The sequence below is a fragment of the Atractosteus spatula genome, chromosome 10 (assembly GCF_055471065.1).
Source record: "Atractosteus spatula isolate fAtrSpa1 chromosome 10, fAtrSpa1.hap1, whole genome shotgun sequence".
Taxonomy (NCBI): domain Eukaryota; kingdom Metazoa; phylum Chordata; class Actinopteri; order Semionotiformes; family Lepisosteidae; genus Atractosteus; species Atractosteus spatula.
Window position 1 is genome coordinate 12143466 of NC_142715.1, and position 14474 is coordinate 12157939.

Genomic DNA, 14474 nt, shown 5'->3' on the forward strand with positions numbered 1-14474 from the left:
AGTAGTAAGGCGTTGGTCCCATAAACCGAAAGTTTTGGGTTCAAACCCCACCTGGGCCTGTTTCATTTGTCACTATTTCCCTTTAGTTTCAAAGTCTTCAGAAAACTCGCAATGTAGGAGTCTCAATAGTAAGAGAACATAACTGTCGCATACCGTTTCCACGATGTATTCAGCGACGCGAATGAAATATTTTACTGCTGGCTCAAATGCAAGGAATTTCAGAAAAACCTGGAAAAGAAACGCTTGCAGTAAATGACAAATTTAAAGCGTGTAGTCAGTATGAACAGAACAACGCAATGCTCTGTAAAAACGATCTGAAGCCGCAATTACTCTTTTATCCGGGCAGTTCATTCCGATACGATGTTTCTGCAGAATAAATGAAATGCCAAACTCCAAACATGTTGTTACCATTATTGTTACTCCTGCTGCTGTAGTTTTAAGCTTTAGTCAGTGGGTATGTAATGTTGTATAGGGGCTGGACTACTTTGTTCAGTCCAAATTCCAATATGTGAATTTAAGCTTTTTTAATATAAGCATTAACAATACAATGCGTGCTCAAAAACCGTTACTTATTAGCTTAAGAAGCGGCAGTGTTTTGACAAAGGGTGGTATTCGAACAGTAAATGCTGAAGTGTTTAATACTTGCTTGTGAGCAGATCTCCCTCGATTTAGACAAACTTGTTTCTGCCGATGATTTCAGATCAAAATCTGAATCAAGTGGAAAGAAAGCTGAATTACGCAAAGGTCATATAAGGCACTGGGTATTACTGTTACGCCATCAGGTCATGCTAGGAGGATTGGGGGGATCAAATTGACACAGAGGGACCCAATGTGGGGGCTGAACCCACAGTTCTGAGATTAAGAGATTCATGCGCTTTCGACTGCGCCTATATAACTCTTGTGCTACAGCAATGTTTCTGGGTATGGATGGACATGACATAATAGGCTGACAGCAGGAACACGTGGCCCACACGCAGTGACAGTATCGCTATCACATTTGACTGCAGTATATTGTGTTGAGAGCAGCAATAACTTTCCTGCAGAGATGGGAGTGCCTTTAATACAGCTCTTTCAATCGGACAGAGTAACAGGAACCGACCTAAAGTTTCGGCTGTGGATCCATCTCCATGTGGGGAAAAGAGACAGTAAAATAGCGATGAAGAAACAGAAAGAATTGTGCTCTCTGCAAAGTAGGAAAGAGGTGGTCAGACACATAAAACAGCTTGGTGATGATTTGCAGCGACAGTTTTATGTTATTTAGTACATGGATTTCTCTTCATGTTCCTTAAGATGTGTAATTTGTATGTTGGTTGTATGAGAACAGTTTCTTCTAAAGTCCTGTCAATTGACAGTGGAGAGCTAGCTGGTTCACATCTTCAAGAAGACTCTTTTTAAGGTGATTACAAGTTTCTCGAACAAATCTGTGTCATATTTTTAGCTATTTTTAGCTGTGTCAGTTGTATATAGTTTAGCTAATGAGCAACGAGAGTCTAAATGAATTCTCCCACCCTCCATTCCAAGATAAAACTCCATGTGCGAGTCTAAGTTTCCTTGAAGCTACTGATGTTCGTCATTATTGGACATTCCCGGTGATAATGACTAAGGAGCTCAATTTTTACGTGTTGTAGTTCAACATGTGCAAAACATTCGTATCCCCTGCAAATATCGGCAAGGTCAGTGATATTCTCAACAATTTGTGCCATTGCAATTCGTGCAATTCATGCCATACTTTTTCGAAATGTATTCTGACATGCCAGGATCAGAGGGACATATTAAAAAAATTGGTGCATTAAAATTTCTTGTACTTCAGGATTTTGATAGTCTGTTACATTGTCTTTCACACATCAGTGTCAGAACTGTGAGATATTTTCATAACCGGGGGGAAGGCTGTAGCAATAAGCAGAAAGTGCAACACCTTTTCCCAGTGTAAGTCCGTGTTATGGTGAGTTTTTACATTGAAATTGAAACCATTTCTCATGCTTTCTCTCAGTGTCAGGGCTGCAATTGCGTGTAAAGGAGGCGACTTGAAAATGAAACGTGTAATCACCTTACAGAGGGTCTTCACGACGGGGTGCGTCAGCTAGTTCTCCATTATTGTCACTTTACTGGACTTCTGAAGAAACCTATCTACAACGAAAATACAAACTGCACAGTTTAAGGCACATGAAGAGAAATCGGTGTGCTGATTGACTCAAAAAATGTCGCTACAAATAATCCGCCGGGTTGATTTTCTTGTCCGACCACCTCCCTCCGTCCCCCTTTGCTGTTAGAACAATTCTTTCAGTTTCTTTTCTTGTATTTTCCTTGCTATTTTACTGTTCCTTTTCCTCATCTGGAGATGGATCCACAACCGAAACTGGTTTCACCCTGTGTTTCTGCAGCGTCAGTCTGTATAAGGATCACAACTTGCCCAGCTCCAGTGGCGCAATTGGTCAGCGCGTGGTACTTATACAGCAGTGCACAGCGGAGTTATGCCGAGGTTGTGAGTTTAAGCCTCACCTGGAGCAGTGTCTTTAGCTACTGAAAGCAACTGTCGAGTTTAGATACTCTTAGGTATTTGATGGAGATAAATTAACATCAAACGAACAAGTAAAGGTAAAGGTTTATTTCGAGTCACAATCAAAGAAGGCTCCACAGCTGAAACATTGTGTTTCCTTCTCTTTTCAGCATGGAATGTGTACCTCCAGTTGACTTGAACACAAATATATGAGAGAGGTCTACTGAGATGAGTGGAGCACTGAAGACTTGATAAAGCTCTTGCATTAGATTCTGTTTTTGTTGTTCCCCAGATTTGTTTTTAAATGTTCTTTTTCTTTTGAAGTTGTTGCGTTTGGTTGTTTTTTTATAGTTGCTAGACTACTACAGGGATTTACCTAGGTTCCCGGAAGACTTCTCGTTTTGTGTTTGTTGTGTTTTCGGGTTACAACTATTTTTTTCTTGATAGGACCCCACGCATTACTGTGGGACTAGTTAACTTTAGTTCATACATTGTACCTGAAATTACCACATAAACTACTACTCTGTTTTCCTTTTTTTTTAAAAAAAGGCAAAACTAATGTTTGTTTCTCCTTGCTTCTGATTGGTAGCTACAACGGGTCAGTTGAAACAAACTGGCTGCTGAAATTTGTCAGCAGCTCTGTACCAAACCTCTTCTCAATTGCAACAAACCTAAAATAACAGCTGCTGCCCATTAGACGTTACTAAAGTAGGAGACTAAGCGGAACAATAGATCACATTGGAACTGTCCTGAAATAATATCGTCATTAAGTAATGAACAATTGCTTTCCAGACACTACAATTATTCACAAGGAATTTTATCAATACATATTTTATTAATAAAAGCGTGATATCTTAATAATGAAGTTTAATGTTATCTTTATTAGTAGCTGTATTACAGGTAATGCATGCACAGACTTTATTATGCTATAATGAATTTTCAGGTATCCCGGGGAGAGAACTGAAATGAAGGAAATACATATTTAAAGGGGTGTAAGTCTTAAATGTGTTCTGTCACATAGGAGTGTTAATTGAATAGATTTGTTGTATGATTTAATATGATTTGACTCTACACTTGTGTTTCTCAGGAGACAGCATTAATATTGGGGATTTGCAGATACAGATAATAAGTTGTACTATACAGGCAAATGTACGGTTACCTTAATGAAAAAAAACTCTTATCATTACCCTTTTCAACATTATTATTTAAGACAGTCTTTCAGAACAGTATTCTCGTATTAGTGGCTATAGTCTAATGATAATGGTGGTGAAACAGGCGAAATGTGCGGAAAGAATTGGAGATGGAACAGGAGACTCATCCAGTCGATAGAAAGGTTGGGAAGGACTGCACAAACGCCGTGCCAGTGCTTAGTAGCGTCATTCAAAAACAATACGTGGTTTAACAATATCAACTGCTCTACTTTGAGCTCAGCTCCACTGCTAGTAATACATTGCCCAAATGTTCTAATTAGATACATGTGTTTTCTATGTGTATTTAATTAGTATTTCTTTTGTTTTAATTGATTTAAAATAGAATCTTTATAAAACAGACAAAGGCTTTATGTGTCGCGCTGAAATTCACACACAAGTAAGGAAAGATATCGCGTTTAGGAAGAAATCCAGAGTGGAGACACCGGCGATTGAAAACAGCCATATACATGCGAGGTACTGTACTGTATGTGCTCTACCACTGAACTAAACTCCCGACAACTACTGTATCTTTATCTGCGGCACTTTGTTTTAGGAAGAGTGAGGAGTCTACAAGCCTAGAAAATGTTAGAAGAATTCAGAACAAGAGGCTCTGCTTCACCGTTTACTCAGCTTTCGTTGGACAACAAAGTGAATGACAAATTTTCACTTTCTGATTAAAGAACATAAAAAACACCTTTCTTCCAGCCAGATTCAAACCAGAGAACAAAGAGTTCCCAGCTGTTTCCACTATATTCCTCCGCTCTTACAACTGAGTAATCGAAAACACAGGAAGCCCACCTTTTGTCTTACATAAAGCACAATGTAGTGCAGCGTTCCTATTTATTTAAATCCCAGTTCAAAATCAAATCTCATTCCCATAGTCCTGTTTAGTTTGAATTTAAGCAGTTAACCAGGCTTCTACAGTATACACTCCCAGAGATATTACAAAATGTTTGAGGGACATCATTAGATATAGAAATTGACTCTTTTTCTAGTGGGATCACATTAAACCTTTCTTTTGGATTGAGAACAGGATCGTCGTGAGATTCAATACACATCTGCCTTTGCTTCTTTCGACGATGAATGGATTATTGAGGTGCAAACATCGGTTCAAATCAAAACAAAATTGTACTATACAGTACTTCTGTTTCAGCTACCAAAATTTAGCCTTAGTTGTAAAATTCCATATTAATATTCAATATTAAGTGGATTATAACATGCACAGTAGAGAAACAGATTAAATCTTTTCCTCCCTGGGCCACTTGCCCGCTTCTCTCACTAAACCACCATTCCGTCTCTTCACAGCTGTTCCAAGACCCTCTTTCTGTCACACCTCTCTACATCTATTCTGACTTCACACCTCTTGATTGGCCTCTCTTTCTGTCCCCTGCTCCCGCCTCTCACTCCTCCTCCCTCCCAGCCTTTGTTCTCCCACTACTTTACCTTTGCCTACTGCCCTGTCTCTCTCACACCTGAAGAAGGCTCCACGGCCGAAACGTTGTGTTCTCTTTCTTCTTTTTTTCAGCATGGAATAAACCTATCTGTCAGAAGTGTTTGACTGACAATTGAGCAATATGTGATTATCTCTTATTATTATTTTTACTTATTTAATGAACAGCAGTGTTGTCACTCTTATAAGTGTAATATGATTATCAGCAGCAGCAGACTGATGGTCGTGTCTACAATAGTGACTAGTTGACAAGTTTGTAGCTCTGAGCAGTGGGACTCAGATCACACAGAAGACCTGTCTGTGTGTGATTCCACACCAGCCCTGGGATTCAGCGTCTCCCACACGTCTCTCATGTGGAGTCTTATAAATATACAGTTAAACAGAGTCTGATAACAGTTATATAGTTAATTAAATAATCAAACTGGCTGAGGAACTGAGAGATTGAGTGAAAATAAAACCAAGAGCTGCTCTTCAACCTCCAGGATCAGGAGTCTGATCCTCTTGGCTTCTATTCTATGGAGATTCGTGTAAAAAGCTTAAAAGCACTTATTATAGAGACCTGTGCTCCTTCTCTTTCTCTTCTGCTCCACAGGAGTATGCTTTATAACGCATTATTCTGTGAAGTAAACATTTTTTTTCTGTTAGTGTTTAATGAATTTCATTTCTCGGTTTGTCATTCTCCTCCTCCTGCTGTTATGAATCGCTTCTCTTAACAGCCCGGTGTGTTTTGTTTTTGGAGATGTTATATCTGTAAGAAAAGCCTTCCGGGCTCCGGACAGGAGTCTCCTCCAGCGGAGACGCGCTCTGCTCTGTCAGAAAGAGCGCTGTGATGTCACAGACACCAGGCAGAGCGCCGGGATCGGAGAGCGAGACCGCGGGAGACGCGCAGAGCGCACGGAGGAGAGTTATTGATCACTTATCAAGCAATTAATTCAACTTAAAAAACATAGAATAATCGATTAAGTTCACCGATTGGTGAGCACTGATTCTTTTCCCATTCTTGACCCATTTTAAAATCTAGAAAAGAGTCAAAATCGATTAATTAACATGCGTTTAAGAGTTAATAATGTTCAATCTGAAATTAAAGAATGATTTATTCAAATTATTATTTAGGAATTGTATCCTAGAGCTAGAAAATTATATTCAAAGTTAATAAATTTGTGTAAGTAACAGTTTAAATGCATTTTCCATTTGTTTACAAATCATAAGTATGGTAACCATGGCGACACGTGGCACATCACTGTGCCTGGCTAGATGTCTCGCCTTCGTCACAAAGAGTGGTGTGACGTCACGGACAGCAACTAATACTAATGCTAGTGTATTTATTTTAATATTAGTGAGAGTACAACTGGTAGTTTTAATACTAATGCTAGTGTTCATGTGAGTATTAATGATGATAGCACTACTGATAATTTTAGTTTTAATGGTCATATTAATGTTAATATTAAATTTAATTATAGAGTTACTGTTACAGTATTAACAGTAGCAGTAGTGTTAGTTTTAGTGATATCATTACTGTTATTATAAGTGTTTGTAGAGTGTGTCTGTGAGTTTGTGGTGTTTGTGAGTGTGTGGTGTTTGTCAGTGTGTGAATGTGTGTCTGTCAGTGTGATATGTCTGTCATTGTGCAGGTGTGTGTCTGTTAGTGTGTGGGTGTGTGTCTGCAAGTGTGTGGTGTCTATCAGTGTGTGGGTGTGTGTCTGTAAGTATTAGTAGTGTCTATGTGTGTGTCTGTGAATGTGTGCGAGTACTGTATGTGTGTGAGTGTCTGATTGTGTGTATAAATGTGTGTGGTGCCTGTGAGTGTGTGTTGTGTCTATGTGTGTGTCTGTGAATGTGTGTCTGTGAGTTTGTATCTGTGAGTGTGTGTAGTGTTTGTGTGAATGTGTGTGAGTGTGTGGTTGTGTGTCTGTCAGTTTGTCATAATGTGTGTGAATGTGTGGGTGTATATCTGTCAGTGTGTGTGAATGTGTGTGTAGGTGGGCTTGGGCTCCAATGCTGTGTCTGACAGAAGTGACCCATCAACAGGTGTTGAGGTCCAGAGTCACTTGCAAATTTCTAGAGCACTTTAGAACTTTCTAGAGTCCAGACCAACGAACAGAAATCTGTGAGTGCTGTGTTTTTATCACTATTAGCGTATGTGGTGTCTGTGGGTGTGTGGGTGTTTGTGAGTGTTTGATGTGTGTGGGTGTGTGTCCATGAGTATGTGTAGTGTCTGTGTGTCTATGTGAGTATTAATGATGATAGCACTACTGAATACTAATATTCATGTGAGAATTAGTGATGATAGAGCTACTTTGAATTTTAGTTTTAATGCTAGTATTCATGTTAATATTAGTGATAATCATAGTGTAAGTGTCAGAGTATTAATACTCATTGTCATGTTAGTTCTTTTGATAGTATTACTGTTATTATTGGTATTATTAGTGTACTACTTAGTTTGTGTTATTGTTAGTAATATACAAACTGTAAGCCTTAATTGCAGTGTTACTGTTGTAATATTGGCAGTATTTGTGTAAGTGTTAGTTATAGTGTAACTGTAGGTAAGAGTCTAGGTAAGGCCCCGGCTGCCCTGTGGTGGCTCGGGGAGGGCCTGCGGGTCGAACTGGAGGGGCTTCTCTAGGTTGAGGAGAGCTGGGTGCGGACCTGGGCTCAGAATGCGATGTCTTCCATCCAGCTTGACTGCCTGGAGTTGTACGATGAGGTCCTGGCCAAGTTTGGATCGGAGGCAGCATATGTGGGATTGGTGAGTCCCTGAAACCCCTCCCCTTGTCCAGCTTACACTGTGGTATCAGGGCGGTACAGGGGCTGGGGCGACTGTCCTGACCCCCTCAGCTTTCCAAGATACCTGCGTCACCCCACTCAACCTGGAAATCTCCCAGATCCAAGGGGAGAGAGACAGGAGCTGGGCTGGGACACCAGCCTGCTGTTATTTCAAGTGGTTGGCTGAAAGACACACCACTTATAAATCACCAATAGCGGGCATCATAGAGTGGGTGGTGAGACTCTTGGTCATCGATGGCAACAGTGGGGTTACTCCCCCTCTCTCTAATGGCTCTATTAACAGTGGGGTGTCTCTGTCTCTCTATTGGCTCTATTAACAGGGGGGTGACCCCCCTCCCCCTCTCTTTTGGCTTTAGAGATACCACAGTTCCACCCCTAGGTTGCATCTCCTGTCTGGCGCTGTGGAGGTATGATGATGATTCACTGTCTTTGTTCTCTCTCTCTGGTACAGGAGTTGGTACTGAGTTAGTGAAGTTTCACAGAGGATATGATAAGAAATTTTACCAAATCCCAAAATTAAAACAGTGAAGACAACGGGCAACACAACGGGAGCTCTGATAATGGAGGTTTGGTTTGACAGCAGCAGACATGGTCAGGACATCTTGCCTGATTCTCTCTCCCCATTTTCCTAGGATTTTCCCTTCCAGGGCACAGGAATCATGAAGCAGGATGACTAGGAGGAGGCAAAGGAGACACTGAAGTCCTGCTTCGAAAACATGAAGGTCAGGTGTGACTTCTCTGAGGTGGACAAGTGCTTCCTCCAGTGTGCAGCATAGCTCTACCTCATCCTGCAGAACTACCTGGGAGTCCCTGTAACTGAGGTCTGTGAATAGCAGGTTAATTTTTTCTCTTTGTAGTAGTCTTAGGACAGTCTGACTTGTTGTGGGACTCAGCAGGAACAGAAAGGTCTTCTGTGTGTCTTCAGTCTCCACAGCCAAGGAGACGCATGATCCAGATTGGCGAGGCTGTTAAAGAAAACAAGATGTTCATCCCTCCATCTCCTGGACCTCGGCGCCCCTGGGCCCTCCCTCCTCAATCATATGAACTCAGAGAAACCCCTGGTGACTGTGCCATGCCGCCCCCATCAAGCCCTGGAGGAGCCCCCTCCTTTTAGGAACTTCAGAGTTCCTGAGACTCAGAGACAGGTGAGAAGTGAACAGAACCTCTGTCCTTGTGTGGAGTCACCTGTACAGGCTCTTTATTGGACACACTGTATAAACTCATCTGGACAGACTCTTACTAGATACACTGTATAGTCTCACCTGGACAGACTCTTATTGGACACACTGTATAGTCTCATCTGTACAAACTGTAGAGACTCTAGGAGGAAAAAGGAGGAAAAGAAACAGATGAAGCAGGAGGAGAAGAGGGGGAAAATCATGGAAAAGGAGGAGATGAAGAGGAGGAGAGTTTTTTGAAAAAGAGGAGGAGAAGAGGGGGGAAATCTTGAAAAAGAAGGAGATGGAACAGATGAAGCAGGAGGTCAAGAAGAGGAGATGGGAAGCGGAGAAAAAGAAGAGAGAAATGAAAGCTCAGAAGAAGAGAGTGAAGGAAGAGAAGAGCAGCCTCTAGGTATGTCCAGACTGTAGGTTTAGCAGGAACAGCAGTAGATACAGCTGTGATATTATTCAGAGCACTAGTAGTGTCATCAGTACTATAAACATAAGGGGGAAATTTACTGTTGTAAGCAGCAGCAGGAGTGATATCATTAGTAGAAGAAGCAGAATTAATTATTATTATTATTTTAAAATTGCAGAAACTGCTCAAGGTATTGTTTGGAGCCTGACTTCTCACCAGACTAGAATGAAGAGAAGAAGGGATCTGAAAAAAATTCTGAAATAAAGTTGAGAATCAAGCGGAAAGGAGTCACTACACTAGGAAGAGAGAATCGATAAACCAGAGTGTAGATAAGAAATAAAGGAAGAAGGGAGATCAATGACTTATGTTGTGGATTATTCTGTATTAAATCTCTGTCAGGGTGACGAGGCAGTGCAGTGGTTAGCATTGCTGGGTTCATTTCGTGCATTCAATCTGCTCCCTGGGTATGTGCATGTACCCTTGTTCGCTTGGGTTTAGTTAATTAGCTTCTGGGAAAACCAGCCCTGGTGTAAGTGTGTGTCTGTAGTGTCCCATTCAGGGCGTATCCTGTCTTGTGCCCATTTAATGCTGGGATAGGCTCTGCCTACCCCGCTACACTGAATTGATTGAAGCAGTTACAACAATGGAGATAGTATTTAATGCAGAGTCTCTGTTAATACTACAGTTATACAGTTGTTCTCTCAAGAATATAAATACTCTACAACAAATACATGAGCTCTATCAATAATACAGATAAGATAATATATCAATAATATCAATCTGTAAGATCAAAATAGACTAGATGAGAAATTTTCCTGAGTCTACATGGTTTACTTGTGTGTGAACATTTCTGTGAAGAAAGAAGCTGGTCCCACCCTGAGCATGACAATAATGATTCAAAATCCAAACCCAAAAGTCTATTAAGTACCGAACTTGTAAAAACACAGATTACCCTCATATCAAGCTTCACTTACATTTTTTATCATTTTTTTTATAACTACAAAGCAGATGGAGCCACCCCTTAATTGATTCAAACACCAGATTTGTTAAAATACCACATACCTATTTATATATATTTCTAATAGCACCGGAGAAGCTGAGTCAATAATGTCAAAAACAGTTATTTTACAAACCAGAAACATATTTTAAAAAGGACAAAGAAACACAAGGAGCCCACAGTTTCTGGTACTTCTAGTTTGAAAAAACGGATTGATTAACCAGCACACAAATGGATAAACTCCCCACTTGATTGACAGCAGGGAGGGCTGTGATTCGGTGAAAACTACCAAGAATGAGAGTGGAGACTGTGATTGGACAATTCTTTGTAAATAATTGGGAGCCATACAGGCTTTGATTGGCTAAGGCTACCAAAAACGAACTGAGACCCAGGGCTGCAAGTTTATAATGTGGGAAGATTTTCATCAGGTGTATCTGTGTTCATGTCCTGGTGTGAATATGTTGAATGCAGGTGTGGCCCTCTGTTTAGACTCTGCAGCGCTCTGGTTGTCAGCTAGCTCTCAAGGAAGCACGGCATAGAGACAGAAACTACAATTTGCCTGCATTATGCACAGAATGACTATGTTGGTCTAGCAGTTAGGATTCCTGGTTTTCACCCAGGTGGCCCGGGTTCGGCTCCCAGTATAAGAACGCCTCTCTGTTGCCTTTTGGTTTCCAAATGAGCAGCTCAGTTTAGAAAAGAGCAGTGTAGAGCACCGTGAGGTCTGCAAAAATGTGTAATAATAGCAATCGCTTGTTTCAGCCAGCTTTTGTACTGAAGCCCTTAAATTTTGCCAGGTGGGTAGGGGTAACTTGTATAGAGTATTGAACTTCAAGAAATTTACTCGTCTCGGTAATATTTTTCCACATTGTGAAGAGGAGATTTTCTCCATTTCTCCACTTCTGTAGCCTGACTTTCTCTATTGCTAGAGATCTGTAGAATCTGGAGTCACTTATCCAGCTCTGGGAACAGTGTCTAGATGACAGGTTTCTGACAGAGGCCAGCAGGTTTTGTGCCAAAATATCTTGATATTTGGAGCTAGTCATTATCCTATCTATTTTAACTAGAGCCCCTGTCCCAGCTGAAGAAAAACATCCCCAAAGCATGATGCTTCCACCACCAAGTGGTGTGTGATGATGGGCTGTGTTGCACCAAACATATCTTTTAAACTTAAGGCCAAAAGGCTTACCCTTTGTCTTATAAGACCATAAGACATTTTTTAGGGTGACTGAATGCATTTTATTGCAAAATTTAGATTTATTTTTTTGTGAAAAATGGCTTCTGTCTTGCCTCCTACCCCATAGCCCAGACGTGCAGAATACGGGAGATTGTTGTCACATGCAAGGAGTGACCAATACCCACCAAAAATTGCTGCAGCTCTGTAGGCCTCTGTAGCTTTCTGTAGGCCTCTTGGTAGCTTCCCTCGTAAGTTTTCTCCTTGTCCCGTCATTAACTTTGGAAGGTTGTCCTGATCTTGTCAATGTCCCTGTGGTGCCACATTTGATGATAATCTTCAGAGGGCTCCATGGTACATCCAATGCCTTTGATATTCTTTTATACCCCTCTCCTGATCAGTACCTTTCAACAATAAGATCCCTTATATTTTTAATCACCTCCTTGAGGACCATGGCTATCCCAGTAGAATCACTTTCATTAATGGCAGGTGTATGCTACTTAACTTTAGACATGATTTTGAATGTGATTGGTTAACTCTGAACACAGCTACAGCCCCCATAATAAAAGGGTGTGCACACTTATGCAACCAGAGTGTTGTAGGTGTCATGCCCTCTGCAGCCAGAGGGTGCTCCTTCTCTGTCCTGTCTCTCATTTCCGGTTATTTGCTGTCCTTCCGGTATTTCTCTCTCTCTGGGGCTATATATTTCTGGGTCTTGCACTCTGCCTCAGCATTGACGTTCAGATGTCCTGAGACCCGCCTAGCACCAGGTCGCCCCACGTCCGCTACCTGAGGGCATTGGTTTCTATACGGCACTCCTGAACTCTTTGCACGAACGAGCCCGGGCTAGCTCCCCATTCCGCCGCTACGCATATGGGTCTTTTTCCGCTCTCCTGCTCTCCACGGTTAGTCCTTTTGGACGTCCGTGACAGTAGGTTTTTTAATTTCAATTATTTTTCCTAATAATTATCTGTTTTCTCTTGAATTTTGTTGGTTGCAAGGTCACATTAAAGATGGAAAAATGTCTGACATGATTTATCTTGATTTCTGGTAACAGTACAGAACAAGCAGTGAGCAGCTCGCATAGCTTTCAACTCAGTGCAGAGTCCAGAGGGAGGCTTCGCTCACTGAATGATGTCTCAAGAAATCCCGGTTGAGATTCAACAGGTGTCTAATAATCGCGTTCAAAAGGGTGCTGAAAAGTTTCTTTTTTAACATAACCTTACATTTTCCCGTACAGTACAATGTATTTTCTGTACCCTCAAATCCCCAATGTTACTACTTTCTCCTGAGAAACACAAGTATGGAGTGAAATCACAATAAATTATACAACAAATCTATTCAAACGCCCAGATATGAAAGAACACATTTAAGACTTTCACCCCCTTTAAATATGTATTTCCTTAATTTCAGTTCTCCTCCCTCCCCAGAATACGGGAAAACTCACTATCGCATATTAAAGGCTGTACAGTACGTACTCAATTGTTTAACAAAAACAATCACATTTCTTGCAAATATCAAGTGGGTTAAGGTTTTGCTAAGAAATCCAATTAAGTAGAGATGAGATTGAGATTAAGTGGAGATTCTTTATACCACCCCCTTAATACTTTTCTCTGAGATGCCTTATGTAGCAGAGAGGTAATTAAAGAGATTAAGGATGTGCAACATTTCTGCTTTTACATGAAATATATTCAGCTACAGTAGACTTATTTAAAATCCAAGATTTACAAGAATCTATTACAGACAGAGATTACGTGTTTCTAACTTGATTTTCCAAAGTTATTGACTGAGAGGATTTATAATTACTGTTCGAAATGTTTGAGCATTTGTTATTTACTTAGAGGTTGAGTGTTATAATGTGTAAATGAAGGTAAAATAAATTCTGATATAACATGCCTTAGTTCCATGCCTACAAATTGTGATATTTGAAAAAAATTGGGAAGGACTTCTACAGTTAATATATAGAAAAGAGTAACATAAAGTATAAATGCAATATCAAGAAAAAAATATCTGATGCTTTTTAAATGTTCCAATATCTAATAATTGAACTGATTCCTCAATGTCAATTTGGGGTACCACAGGGATCAGTGCTGCGGCCAATATTGTTCTCTCTGTACATGCTGCTGCTAGGTAGGATAATACAAAAACATAATATTAACTTTCATTCATATGCTGATGACACTCAAATAAACATTTTGTTTACACCTAACAACAACTCGTCTATTATCACTTTATTTAATAGATACTTTATTGATCCCGTGAGGGATCAATAAAGTATCTAATTGCATTAATGAAGTAAAGACTTGGATGTGTGAAAACATTTTGTTCCTCAACTCTGATAAAACAGGTTCTGTTGTTTGGTGGCTACAATACTGATAGGACTACTATAACTTCAGCACTTTACTCAGAGCATTCAAAAATTTGCCTCAAAGACTCAGCACATAACCATATTAGACGCAAGGCTCTCGTTTAACTCTCATGTTAAAAGAGTATCAAAACATACTTCCTACAGTTGAGAAAAATTGCAAAACTAAGGCAGTTTCTCTCCACTCAAGACACAGAGAAATTAATGCATGCTCTTGCATACAGCAGGTTAGACTACTGCAATGCCCCACTATCAGGTAGCAAAGACCTTTAGAGACCGCCGTGTATAAGCCCCACATAAGTGATGTGAACAAACAGCGTTTTACAAAGGAGCTGCTTTGGAGTCGACAAAGCTCATCTTGGTCTCTCTGCACAGCCAAATTTCAAGTGATCAGCTCCGTGTACAGAAGGAAAGTGCATTTGGTACGAGATGCCATGAA

At 40.5% G+C, this 14474-nt stretch overlaps 1 non-coding gene across 1 annotated transcript; it reads left to right on the forward strand.

Annotated features, from left to right (window-relative positions):
* The first annotated feature begins 2413 nt into the window (after window positions 1–2413).
* trnai-uau (transfer RNA isoleucine (anticodon UAU)) lies at window positions 2414–2507 on the forward strand. The gene is made up of 2 exons: window positions 2414–2451; window positions 2472–2507. It is a non-coding gene; the product is annotated as a tRNA-Ile (tRNA).
* Window positions 2508–14474: the final 11967 nt, after the last annotated feature.